General features: G+C 35.4%; 1 protein-coding gene across 14 annotated transcripts in view; it reads left to right on the top strand.

The window, feature by feature from the left end:
* Positions 1 to 14958, top strand: part of VPS13B (vacuolar protein sorting 13 homolog B) — a 795150-nt gene that overhangs the window by 341100 nt on the left and 439092 nt on the right. The gene's annotated exons all lie outside the window — the stretch shown is intronic.

Genomic DNA, 14958 nt, shown 5'->3' with positions numbered 1-14958 from the left:
TCAACGCTAAGACCCAGCTCCACTCAGCAACCAACAAGCTACAGTACTGGACACCCTATGCCAAACAATTAGCGAGACAGGAACACAAACCCACCTATTAGAAGAGAGGCTGCCTAAAATCATACTAAGTTCACAGACACCCCAAAACACACCACCAGATGTGGTCCTGCCCACCAGAAATACAAGATCCAGCCTCATCCACCAGAACACAGGTACCAGTCCCCTCCACTAGGAAGCCCCCATAACCCACTGAACCAAACTTACCCACTGGGGCCGGACACCAAAAACAGCAGGAACCACGAATCTGCAGACTGGGAAAAGGAGACCCCAAACACAGTAAGTTAAGCAAAATGACAACACACAGAAACACACAGCAGATGAAGGAGCAAGGTAAAAAGCCCACAGGATCAAACAAATGAAGAGGAAATAGGCAGTCGACCTGAAAAAGAATTCAGAGTAATGATAGTAAAGATGATCCAAAATCTTGAAAATAGAATGGAGAAAATACAAGAAACGATTAACAAAGACCTAGAAGAACTAAAGAGCAAACAAACAATGATGAACAACACAAGAAATGAAATTTAAAATTCTCTGGAAGGAATCAATAGCAGAATAACTGAGGCAGAAGAACAGATAAGTGACCTGGAAGACAAAATAGTGGAAATAACTACTGCAGAGCAGAATAAAGAAAAAAGAATGAAAAGAATAGAGGACCATCTGTGAGACCTCTGGGACAACATTAAATGCACCAACATTTGATTTGTAGGGGTCCCAGAAAAAGAAGAGAAAAAGAAAGGGACTGAGAAAATATTTGAAGAGATTATACTTGACAACTTATAATATGGGAAAAGAAATAGTCAATCAAGTCCAGAAAGTGCAGAGAGTCCCATACAGGATAAATCCAAGGAGAAACATGCCAAGACACATATTAATCCAACTATCAAAAATTAGATACAAAGAATAAATATTAAAAGCAGCAAGGGACATGCAACAAATAACATACAAGGGAATTCCCATAGAGTTAACAGCTGATCTTTCAGCAGAAACCCAGCAAGCCAGAAGGGAGTGGCAGGACATATTTAAAGTGATGAAAGGGAAAAAACTACAGCCAAGATTACACTACCCAGCAAGGATCTCATTCAGATTCGACGGAAAAATCAAAACCTTTACACACAAGCAAATCTAAGAGAATTCAGCACCAACAAATCAGCTTTATAAAAAAATCCTAAAGGAATTTCTCTAGGCAGGAAACACAAGAGAAGGAAGAGACCTACAATAACAAACCCCAAACAATTAAGAAAATGATAATAGAAACATACATATCGATAATTACCTTAAATGTAAATGGATTAAATGCTCCAACCAAAACACATAGACTGGCTGAATGGATACAAAAACAAGACCCGTATATATGCTGTCTACAACAGACCCACTTCAGGCCAAGGGACACATACAGACTGAAAGTGAGGGGATGGAAAAAGATATTCCATACAAATGGAAATCAAAAGAAAGCTGGAGTAGCAATTCTCATATCAGACAAAGTAGACTTTAAAACAGACTATTACAAGAGACAAAGAAGGACACTACATAATGATCAACAGATGAATCCAGCAAGAAGATATAACAATTGTAAATATTTATATACCCAACATAGGAGCATGACATCAATACATAAGTCAAATGCTAACAGCCATAAAAGGGAAAATCGGCAGTAACAGAATAATAGTAGGGGACTTTAACACCCCATTTTCACCAATGGACAGATCATCCAAAATGAAAATAAATAAGGAAACACAAGCTTTAAATGATACATTAAACAAGCTGTACTTAATTGATATTTGTAGGATATTCCATCCAAAAACAACAGAATACACTTTCTTCTCAAGTGCTCATGGAACATTCTCCAGGATAGTTCATATCTTGGGTCACAAATCAAACCATGGTAAAATTAAGAAAATTGTAGTCGTATCAAGTATCTTTTCCTACCACAATGCTATGAGACTAGATATCAATTACAGGAAAAAATCTATAAAAAATACAAACACATGGAGACCAGACAATACACTACTAAATAACGAAGAGATCACTGAAGAAATCAAGAGGAAGTAAAAAAAATACCTAGAAACAAATGAAATTGAAAATACAATGACTCAAAACCTATGGGATGCAGCATAAGCAGTTCTAAGAGGGAAGTTTATAGCAATACAATCCTACCTCAAGAAAGAAGAAACATCTCTAATAAACAACCTAATCTACACCTAAAGCAGCAGTTAGAGAAGCAAGAACAAAAGCAATCAGAGAAGGAAACAGAAGGATGAACCAAAAAACCCCAATGTTAGTGAAAGGAAAGAAATCATAAAGATCAGATCAGAAATAAACGAAAAAGAAATGAAGGAAATGATAGCAAAGATCAATAAAACTAAAAGCTGGTTCTTTGAGAAGATTAGCAAAATTAATAAACCATTAGCCAGACTCATCAAGAAAAAAAGGGAGAAGACTCAATAGAATTAGAAATGAAAAGGGAGAAGTAACAACTGACACTGCAGAAATACAAAGGATCATGAGAGATTACTACAAGCAGCTATATATGCCAATAAAATGGACAAGTTGGAAGAAATGGACAAATTCTTAGAAAAGCACAACCTTCCTAGACTGAAGCAGGAAGAAATAGAAAATATAAACAGACCAAACATGAGCACTGGAATAGAGACTGTGATTCAGAATCTTCCAACAAACAAAAGCCCTGGACCAGATGGCTTCACAGGTGAATTCTATCAAACATTTAGATAAGAGCTAACACCTATCCTTCTGAAACTCTTCCAAAATATAACAGAGGGAGGAACACTCCCCAACTCATTCTATGAGGCCACCATCACCCTGATACCAAAACCAGATAAAGATGTCACAAAGAAAGAAAACTACAGGCCAGTATCACTGATGAACATAGATGCAACAATCCACAACAAAATACTAGCAAACAGAATCCAACATCACATTAAAAGGATCATACACCATGAACAAGTGGGATTTATCCCAGGAAGGCAAGGATTCTTCACTATATGCAAATCAATGTGATAAACCATATTAACAAATTGAAGGATAAAAACCATATGATAATCTTAGTAGATGCAGAAAAAACTTTAGACAAAAGTCAACACCAATTCATGATAAAAACCCTCCAGAAAGTAGACATAGAGGGAACTTACCTCAACATGATAATGGCCATATATGACAAACCCACAGCCAACATTGTTCTCAGTGGTGAAAAATGAAACCATTTCCACTAATATCAGGAACAAAACAAGGTTGCCCACTCTCACCACTATTATTCAACATAGTTTTGGAAGTTTTAGCCACAGTGATCAGAGAAAAAATTAAAAGGAATCCAAGTCAGAAAAAAAGAGGTAAAACTGTCACTGTTTGCAGGGGACATGATACTATACATAGGGAATCCTAAAGATGCTACCAGAAAACTCCTAGAGCTAATCAATGAATTTGGTAAAGTAGCAGGATATAAAATTAATGCACAGAAATCTTTTGCTTTCCTATACGCTAATGATGAAAAGTCTGAAAGAGAAATTAAGGAAACACACCCATTCACCATTGCAACACAAAGAATAAAGTACCCCGGATTAAACCTACTTAAGCAGACAAAAGACCTTTATGCAGAAAACTATAAGACACTGCTGAACGAAATTAAAGATGATACAAACAGGTGGAGAATATACCATGTTTTTCTATTGGAAGAATCAACATTGTGAACATGACTATACTACCCAAAGAAATCTACAGATTCAGTGCAATCCCTATCCAACTACCAATGGCATTTTTCACAGAACTAGAACATAAAATTTCTCAATTTGTATAGAAACACAAAAGACCCCAAATAGTCAAAGCAATCTTGAGAAAGAAAAATGGTGCTGGAGCAATCAGGCTTCCTGACTTCAGGCTATACTACAAAGCTCCAGTAATCAAGAGAGTATGGTACTGGCACAAAAACAAAATATAAATTAATGGAACAGGATAGAAAGCCCAGAGATAAACCCATGCACATATGGTCACCTTATCTTTGATAAAAGAGGCAAGAATATGCAATGGAGAAAAGACAGCCTCTTCAGTAATTGGTGCTGGGAAAATTGGACAGCTACATGTAAAACAATGAAATTACAGCACTCCCTAACACGATATACAAAAAATAAACTCAAAATGGATTAAAGACCTAAACATAAGGCAGGACACTATAAAACTCTTAGAGGAAAACTTAGGCAGAACACTCTGACATAAATCACAGCAAGATCCTTTTTGACCCACCTCCTAGAGAAATGGCAGTAAAAATAAAAACAAATGGGACCTAATGAAACGTAAAAGCTTTTGCAAAGCAAAGGAAAACATAAACAAGACGAAAAGACAACCCTCAGAATGGGAGAATATATTTGTAAATGAAGCAACTGACAAACGATTAATCTCCAAAATTTACAAGCAGCTCATGCAGCTCAATATCAAAAAAAAAAAACAACCCAATCCGAAAATGGGCAGAAGACCTAAATAGACATTTCTCCAAAGAAGATATACAGATTTCCAACACACATATGAAAGGATGCTCAACATCACTAATCATTAGAGAAATGCAAATCCAAACTCCCATGAGGTATCACTTCACAGCAGTTAGAATGGCCATCATCAAAAAATGTACAAACAATAAATACTGGAGAGGGTCTGGAGAAAAGGGAACCCTATTGCACTGTTGATGGGAATGTAAATTGAAACATCCACAATGGAGAACAGTATGGAGGTTCCTAAAAATGTAGAAATAGAACTACCATATGACCCAGCATTCCCACTACTGAGCATATACCCTTGAGAAAACCATAATTCAGAAAGAGTCATGTACCACAGTGTTCATTGCAGCACTGTTTACAATAACCGGGACATGGAAGCAGCCTAAGTATCCATTGACAAATGAATGGTTAAAGAAGATGTGGCACATATATACAATGGAATATTACTCAGACATAAAAAGAAACGAAATTGAGTTATTTGTAGTGAGGTGGATGGACCTAGAGTGTGTCATACAGAGTGAAGTAATTCAGAAAGAGAAAAACAAATACCGTGTGGTAACACATATATATGGAATCTAAAAAAAAAAAAAAAAGTGGTTCTGAGGAACCTGGGGGCAGGACAGGAATAAAGACACAGACGTAGAGGATGGACTTGAGGACACGGCGAGGGGCAACGGTAAGCTGGGACGAAGTGAGAGAGTGACATGGACATATAAACACTACCTAATGTAAAATAGATAGCTAGCGGGAAGCAGCCGCATAGCACTGGGAGATCAGCTCGGTACTTTGTGACCACCTAGAGGGGTGGGATAGGGAGGGTGGGAGGGAGAGGCAAGAGAGAGGAGATATGGGGATATATGTATATGTATAACTGATTCACTTTGTTATAAAGCAGAAACTAAGACACCATTGTAAAGCAATTATACTCCAATAAAGATGTAAAAAAAAAAAAAACAAGTACAGAGAACTCAGACTATTTGAAAATAGTTTATCTTTAGAGTATTAGCCTTCAAACTTTTTTCTCAGTACTTTCCTATTGGTAAAAAATTTCAATTAAGCATCCATAGTATATCATTTATTGATTTATGCATTAAATGTGTGTATCACTATATTAATATAGAGCATGTAAGAAAATTTTAATTTTAAAATTTGTCATTATTCTGATAGAATTTTAATAATACATCAATAATATTGTAGTGAGAGTAATATTATTGTGCTTCATTTAAAAAGTTTAATACTTTAATTATAACAAAGTATTGAACTTTAATTTAGTTTAATACTCTTATAATAACAACTTCAAGATTTAATTCTTAATTCAGTTTATTTCAATAATTAATTTTAATGGCTGACATAATTGAAAAGCCACCTCGCTGAGATTCATCGATCCGAGAGGGGAAATGGCATCATTGATGCACTCAGGACAATTATTTTTCATTCTCATCCATTTTGAAACTGTCTAGTACGTTTCCATCTTTCTTATATAGATAAGGTATTCTTTCCATCTTTAATGGAAAGATATTGCCTTTTTCTTTTAAATAAGTTAGTGGCATCTTTATGTATTATTATTTTTTAGTTAATGGTATCTTTAATTTGTACGTTTGGCCATGTGTGTTTTACAGGAATCTTTTAAAAGTATATATCCAAATTATGAGGATTAATTTAGTTAAAGGTATATAATAGAATTTAGTTAAATATAGATAACAAAATTTATAAATTTGATTAACTGTGTATATGTAAATTGTAATATGCCACAGTTAACTGAAAATAAAGAGAGAAGGGCCCCTGCCAGTTCCTTCCTGTTATTGAACGTCTACTCTTCCTTCAGTATATTTAATGTAGTATTATGTGTTTCCTTCTGACATGGGGAAGAGCCTCAGTGTTATTCTGCTTTACTAAATATCAACTGTATGTCTTTCTCATTTTTAGATAAAAGTAAATATGAATAAATATTCTCATATTTGTCCCCTACAGCTCAATGGATGGCCTCGTAGTTTTGTGCACCACATATTTGGAGGACACTGCTATATTGGGATCCTATTATCTGGAAGTTTAGCATAACCTAGAGGAAGTCTGTCATATGGGGCCCACGTGGGAGGGTCGCAGGGAGCCAAGTTGAACTGAGAAAAGTATTGGCTAGTGTAAAGTATTGGCTAATGTAGTTCAGGAAATCTTCTGGGGTGGAGAATAGATTAGAGGAGTAAAAACATCAATAGCATCTCCCAATATGCAGGCTTAGGCAGAAAGGCACTGGGATAATGACCAGTAAATGTGGTAATGGAAGGAGTGAGAACCAGGTGAGCTAGGCAGAGCATGAAGGTGAATAGTTCTTGAGGAAGTAAGCCCCATGATACTCTTAAAGCATTTTGTGGCACTTCGGAGCCTATGCAGGCTGTGTAATGATACTACAAGGGCTGGGCAGTTGCAACTACTAACATTGCCTGGTTTTCTCCTAATAGGTGATTCCTTTACAAGAGAAGACACATTTCTAAATTAGAAAGGGCTCTCTGATAGCAAGAGACAAAAACTGTATTCAAATGATTTTAAATAAAAAAAAAGGGGGATATTTATTGATTCTGATAATCAAAATGGTAAGAAAGGCAAATGCAGTATAAATCTTTTCTTTGAAATGACTTAGAATCAGACTCCACACCGTGAGAACTCTTGTCTTTTCATGTTGGCTTCTCTTTCTCTTACTGAACATATTTTTTCTTTGACCTAGCCGTGTACATGGCTGTGGTACCTCTGGACTCATGTACTTAACTCTCTCTGATCAAATAGATAGTGATCTGGTCCAGTATTTGTTGAAAAATTACTCGAAGTGGTTTTTGTTTGGCCTGTCGTGGCTCATGTGCATACATCTTGGACAATTCACTGTGGCCAAGGAGGTTAGTCATTATGATTTTCCCAGTGGCAGCCAGGTTGGGCCATGTGTCCACTTCTGTGTTCAGGGGCATGAGATATGATACCAGAATATGTAGGGATAGCAGAAACATGGTTCCTGGGGATAATTTTTGAGAGTCAGTCAGCTATCCCAATTCATGTCCACTAATTTTTCATTTTATAGTTAGTCACAGCAGCTTTAAAACACAAAATGTTGATTATATAACACTTAGACTAACTCACATTCATGCATTTCTGTTTCGATAGGAATAAGGTAAATAAATTATGAAGGTGTTGCACACATGAATGGAGGGCAGGGAGAAAAATTATTTAGAAGAGAAAGACATGGAATGCGTAATATTGCAGAATTTATGACAGGTTTTCATTTGTTTCTCAACCTAGAGTTTATTCAATTGGGGAAAAAGAATTAGGAGGTGTTTTGTTATATACAGTTTTGAAAATACAGTTCTGCTTTGCACAATTTACTAATTTTGCAACTTTGTTTCATTATAAACAATTTTTTAACAGATCATTAGTTATCATAACACAACCTAAAACCTGTCAGTTAATTTTAAAGTTCTTTGAGAACATATTGTGATGTTGATAAGTGCATAGAAAGGTTTTCAAATATAAAGTTCTTCTTTGGAAATAAGTAAGTTATTCTAGTTTTTACACAAACTGGCAAGAATTCAGCTAAAGTTCAACCAAATTGTTTTGTATGCAGTCTTCTCCCCCCCGCCCCTCGCTCCCTTTTTGCAGTCAGAACAAGATTATAGTTTCCAGATGAAATTCTGAATGTCACATAGTGATGACATATATTTTCCTGGTTGGCTCGGCATGAGATGCAATTTTGCATGCCATGTCACGCTGACTTGCAGAATCCAAAAGCCATTATTTCCCAAGGGGCTTTCAGGAGTGATAGTATCAAATGTAGTTTGTATTTTGATGAAAAGTCTCAGGCATTATTGCAGTTTCTATGGCAAGTTGCTTAAAGGTTTATATATTATCCAAACTCCACAAATTTAAAAATAGAATTACTATGTAAAGGTCACTTTTTCTTCACATTATTTAATTTTATATTGCCAACTAGAGTTGCCAAAAATCATGATCAGTGTAAAATATAGATCGAGAATTAGGAAGGTATAGTAGAAAAACCAGTAGATTAGTGACCAAAAAAACCAGTTTTTGACCCAGTTCCTCTCCCTTTTCAAGCTAACCTCAGACAGCCACATTTTTTATTCATTTATAAAATGGTAATAAGTATACCCAACTATCTCACAGATTTAAGTCTTGTTATAAGACTTAAATAAAGTAAGATATGTGAAAGTTCTATAAAGTGGTAAAATACAATTCAGATAAAAAGTAAAGACATTTTTTTATGTTTGCATTTTAAAAGGAAAGCTATAGGGTTCAAGCAAGGTGAAGCTTATTTTATCTATTAGTTTTTGACACTACAGTGTAATTTTATTTTTTCTTTATTTGATCTTAATCATCTTAAACCTGCCTGAAAACCCAGTATTTCCATTCATGCCTACATAATAACATTTATTTCACACTGATGATCTTTCTATTTTACATCTGTTTTAACTGGCTTGCTTTATTATACCAGTCTTATATATATTTTTTCTTCTTCTTTTCTTCTTTTTTTAAAGGTGTCTCACATTTAGTTGCCTAGACATCTCTGTGTATCTTACAGGCCCCTAAAGCCTAACATGTATCAAATCTGTACAACTCTGTACCTTCCCCTACCACTATTGACCATGTTGCTCAAGGCCGAAACCCAGGACTCATCCTTAGTGTCTCCTCCTCCTGTCCGTTCTGCCTCCAAGTTATAGCCTTTTTGTTTCAGTCTGTTTGTATGTTGCTTCCCTAGTCAGAACCATATAATTACTTATACACAGTAAAGTGAGGGTGTGCTAATTAGTCTCACTGGTATCGTTTCCAGATTATCTCATCATCAATTGTTTAGATGACAGCAAGGGTCATCTTATTAAAAATCTAAATTGGATCATTTTATTCCCTACTTGAAATGCTTTTGTGACTTCCTATTGCACTTAAGATAAAATCCAAACTCCTTACCAAGGCTTACATAGTTTGACCTGACCTAGTCTCTGTTGGGTTCTTCCATTCCATCTTTTGTCATTTTTGTTACATTGATCCTCCTTCATTCCTTCAAACACTGCATGCTTTTTCTAGCCTGGGATCTTTTGCATATTCTGTTTCTGTTTCCATTGCTGTTTTCATAACTATGTACTTTTCATACTCTGAGTTTTTATTTAAATGTTATCCTCTCAGTAAAGGAAGCTTTCCTTTTCAGTCTTTCTAAAATAGGTCTGTGCCACTCCTCAAAGATACCCTACCATAGCACCTCTTTTCTGTTCTCATAATGTTTATCATAGTTTTCCCTTTTTTTTCTGTCTCTTCATCCAGAGTGTATGTCAAGGGCTGTATTTGACTCATATACTTTTGTATTCCCAGAATCTAACAGCTCTTTCTGGCATTGGGCAAACAGTAAATAATTGTTGCATGAATGAATAAATTATTTTTCTTTTGTTATTTTTATTTAGGGGCTTAATAATCACATTCCTTAACATTATTTACCTTCTGTCCTTTAATTGATTTAAATTGATGTCCTGTAACTTTTCAAATCTGTTCCCAGATTTCCCAGGGATATTTATTGAATATTTGGGAGAAGGTAGCAGCTTGTGGTACACTTCAAATTGGCACACAATATCCTTTCAGGGTATTCCTGCTACATCAGAAATTTACGTATATTTAAAAATGTTTAACTATGATAATAGTCCAGGTACAACCTGAGATACTGAGGTAAATTTTTATCTTTAGTCAGATAATCAGTAAGTATAACTTTGAGTTCTTTCAGTGTTCTTAGCTCTGTGCTAAGTACTTTGGGAAATTATGAGATTATAGAGGAAGGGCCAAATCTAATTTGGGGAATTCAGTGACCATTTCTCAGGAAATGGCATTTAAGATAGAACTAAAACAACAGGTTGATTGTGATAGAAAAGGAGTCATTTTGTTTCAGATCTGGTAAGCTTCAAGTTCTTTTCTATATCTTATAATCAATTAATGTTTAATCATTATTCTCTGTATTTGAAGTACTTTAATGAACTTTTTAATATACATTACAACATTTAACGTGAACAGTATTCTTGACATTGGGTATAATTATTATTAACTTCTGACACTTAGATTAAATTGCTTTCCCAAAGCCATATGGCAACTGGCACAGCTGAAACCATAAGTTGACTTTAAGTGTGGTACTTTCTGCATGGCATAAAAATGAAGGAATAATATTGTACCAAGTTGAATGATACATGCCTAAGAGGTGATTATTTTAACCAGTAAAGTCTGGGTCTCAAGATTACCTTATTTATTGTTGAAAACAAGAAGTGTAATGGATATCAGACTACAACCTTAAATGTAGGGTTTATATAGCTCCAGTGAGAATGAACAAATATATTTTCTGAACTATTTGCAGTACCAAGATCCTTAGTAGAAATATACATTTATCATGTATTTGGTAGAAATGGAAGCCACTGCACAAGGTATGAAAAAACAGAAGAGGCATCATAGCATAGTAGTTAAAAAGCCTGGACTTTGGAGTTAGACTGCCTAGTTTCTTATTCACCCAGCTTTGCCGCTTATCAGCTGGGTGACTTAGGATAGGTTACTTAACCTCTCTGTGATCAGTTTCCTTATCTGAAAATGGTGATAATAAGAGTAAATAATAGTGTCTTCCTCATGGAGTTGTTATGAGGTTTAAATTGGTGAATATTTGTAAAGCGCTTATAGCAGTCCCTGGCATGTAGTAGATGTTACAGAAGTTTCGGTTAAATAAAGTATGGCTCAAGATTGGCAGTTTTATAGAGTATACATGTGCTACCTGTAAAATATACATGATTACAGAAAAGAAATTTTTCTCTTTTTTAAAAACAAAGCTTGGCTTCCCATTGTCTTTTAGATAATATGATGGATTGAAAATTAGTATATCCAGGAATCTAAGAAAAAAAAATGGTTCTGACGAACCTAGGGGCAGGACAGGAATAAAGATGCAGACGCAGAGAATGGGCTTGAGGACATGGGGAGGGAGAAGGGTAAGCTGAGACGAAGTAAGAGAGTGGCATGGACATATATACACTACCAAATGTAAGGTAGATAGCTAGGGGGAAGCAGCCGCATAGCACAGGGAGATCAGCTCGGTGCTTTGTGACCACCTAGAGGGGTGGGATAGGGACGGTGGGAGGGAGATGCAAGAGAGAGGAGATATGGGGATATATATATATATATGTATAGCTGATTCACTTTGTTACAAAGGAGAAACTAACACACCATTGTAAAGCAGTTATACTCCAATAATGATATTTAAAAAAAAGAAAATTAGTATATCCAAAATAGTGTGCTTTACACTTCTAATAGCCAGATCATGCTATTTAATGAGAATTTTAAACTGATTGTGTTTTTCATGGCTTTTTGGAAAGCACTTTTAAGCCACATATAGATTTCAGCACCTCCTTTAACTTCTTAAATCATTCTATCAGCAAATTCAGCATTTACAATAAACGTGTGGCTTTTTTGGTTAATAGTGACTTGAAATATTACTTAGCAATCAGGTAATGGTGTCCCATCTGCTTGATAATATTATCATTTATTAGATGGATTTATTTTCAGACTGTGATAACATTATTTATACAACACTAATATTCTGTATCAGTAGATTTTAAAATTTGACCATAAGCAACTTTTGTGGAAACCTTTGGTATCCATGGTTTCAAAGAGTTTTAAAATTTGGTCTTGGGACTCCCCTGGTGGTCCAGTGGTAAAGAATCCGCCTTCCAATGTAGGGGATGTGGGTTCGATCCCTGGTCAGAGAACTAAGATCCCACATGCTGCGGGCAACTAAGCCCGCACCCCGCAGCTACTGAGATCGTGTGCCTCAGCGAAGATCCCACGTGCCAAAAACTACAGAGCTCACACTCTCTGGACCCCACGCGCCACAACTAGAGAGAGAAAACCCTGATAACACAACTAGAGAGAAGCCCTCATGCCTCAACGAAGACCCTGCGTGCTGCAATGAAGACCCGACGCAACCAAGAAAAAACAAAAAAATTTGTCTGCATTAAAAAAATATATATTTATAGAATTTATTTTCTAGAGCAGTTTTAGACTCACATTTAAATTGAGGGGAAGATTCAGAGGTTTCTCACATATCCCCTGCCCCTACACATGCATAGTCACCCTCATTATCAAAATCTCCCACCAAGGTGGTACATTGTTATAATTGATGAATTTATATTGATACATCATTATCACCCAAAGTCCATAGTTTTCATTAGGGCTCACTCATGGTGTTATACGTTCCTTCAGTTTGGACAAATGTATAATAACATGTACCCTCCGTTATAGTGACATACAGAGTCGTTTCACTGCCCTAAAAATTCTCTGTGCTCTGCCTGTTTCTCCTCTCTCCTTCCTAACTATTGTCTCCATAGTTCTGCCTTTTCCAGAATGTCATATATTTGGAATCATACAGTATGCAGCCTTTTCAGATGGGCTTCTTTCACTTAGTAATATGCATTTAACTTTCCTCCATGTGTTTTTATGGCTCATTTCTATTAAGTGATGTGTAATACTCCATTTTCTAGGTATACCGCATTTTTTCTAGCAGTTCACCTACTGAAGGACATCTTGGTTACTTCCAAGTTTTGGCGATTATGAATAAAGCTTCTCTAAACAGTTGTCTGAAGGCTTTTATGTGGTTGGTCTACATTTAAGTTAGTTATTTAAATTGGCAGAGTTCTGTAATGAGTTTATGTAGCCATTTTCTTCTCATAACTGCTAAAATATAAAAGAATAACAATGAAGTCCAAGTAAATGGAAAGTAAATTAAGGTGTGTTTTATTTAAAAAATTATAATAGCTAATTCATTGTTGTAAAACATTAATTCTGAAATATACAGTAAAAAGTTAAACACTTCCTCCCCCTTACCCCTCATCAATTCCATTTTACTGTCCTCAGAGGTAACCTCTGTCACGGGTTTGTATTTTACCCTTCTATGACTCTTTCTGTATATGAGATAGACAAATACATGCTCAAACTCACATACTGTTTTAAAAACATATTTGGATTATACTACACATATATATTTTTTTTTCACTTCATAAGATATCAAAAATATGATTTCTGTCATATGTTTAACTGTTCCTCATTTTTAAATGATTGAATTACCATCCTTATGACAGGTATTCCAAAGTTAATTTAACCATTTCTTTTTTGATGGACAGATAAGTTGCTTAGCACTTTCTTTCTCCCCTTACCCCTCCCTCCCTCCCTCTGTTTTGCTATTTCAAATAATACTGCTGATACTAAACATTTTTATAAATTGTTGGTATACATGTCTCATATGTTTCAGTATTTCTGTAGCATAGGGTCTTAGAAATGAAGATTATTTTTTAGAAAAAACTTGCATGTTTAAATTTTGATAAATACAAAATGTCCTGTCTTGTAATTCCACTCTGTGGACTATACTTATTTATATTCCCTGTATACGAAACATTCTAACAAGGAGCTTAGATAATGTTGGATTTTTAAAAATACGAATTAACTCTTTAAAATGTTTGCCAAATGACAGTTGAAAAGGATATCTGATTGTTGCCTTAATTTTTATTTCATTGTTAGCAAAGTTGAGCATCTCTTAATAAGTTTATTGGCCAAGTTATATTTTTCTATGAATTATCTGTTTATATTCTTTTCCATTTTTTGTTGTTGTTTATCCATATGCTACTTGGATATCTTCATCTGAACATGTAATGAAAATCTCAACCTGACGGTTCTAAAACTAAATTTCTTTTCCTCTTGATTCTCCTCCCCGTACAGCTCCATTCTTCCATTTGATCAGATGTAAAACCTTGGAGGCATCCTTGTTTTGCTTTTCTCTCTTACTGAACTTCTAGTCCATCAGTAAATTGTGTTGGCTGTATCTTGGAAATGGATACAGGAACACTGATTCTTCCAACCTCCATTGCTACTACCATCTCTCACAACTTGTCTTCCTGTTTTGATACTTGATCTATGTAGACAGTTTTCTGCACAGTAGCTAGAGAAGTTCTCTCAAAATAATGTCCATTAATTTCATGAATCCATTTTAATGGACATTAAAAAATTAATGTCCATTAATTTTTAGAATCCAGTTTCATATCCTGGCTCCCTCGAAGTAAAACCCAGCCTCCTTACCATGGCCTATGTAAGCCCTGTATGATTTGGTCTCTGTTGATAGCTCTGACCTTGTCTCCCACTTCTCTCTTACTCTGTTCTAGCCTTCCTTGCTTTTATACTGTTGCTTGAAAATCCTAAGTACACTCCCATCCTGGGCCTTCACATTGTTGTTCCATCTGCCTAGAATGCTCTGCTTCCAGCTCCATGGGTCTCTCTCAAACTGTTTTTGTTTCTTTTAAACAAACAATTTTTGAATTTCTAATATGTATAATGTGGTAGACTGTGG

This window comes from Delphinapterus leucas, chromosome 17, assembly GCF_059928025.1.
Source record: "Delphinapterus leucas isolate spDelLeu-1000000601 "Yukka" chromosome 17, BTC_Dleu_Yukka2, whole genome shotgun sequence".
Taxonomy (NCBI): domain Eukaryota; kingdom Metazoa; phylum Chordata; class Mammalia; order Artiodactyla; family Monodontidae; genus Delphinapterus; species Delphinapterus leucas.
The sequence above is the reverse complement of the archived record's forward strand: the minus strand, read 5'-3'. Positions and strand labels throughout refer to the sequence as shown.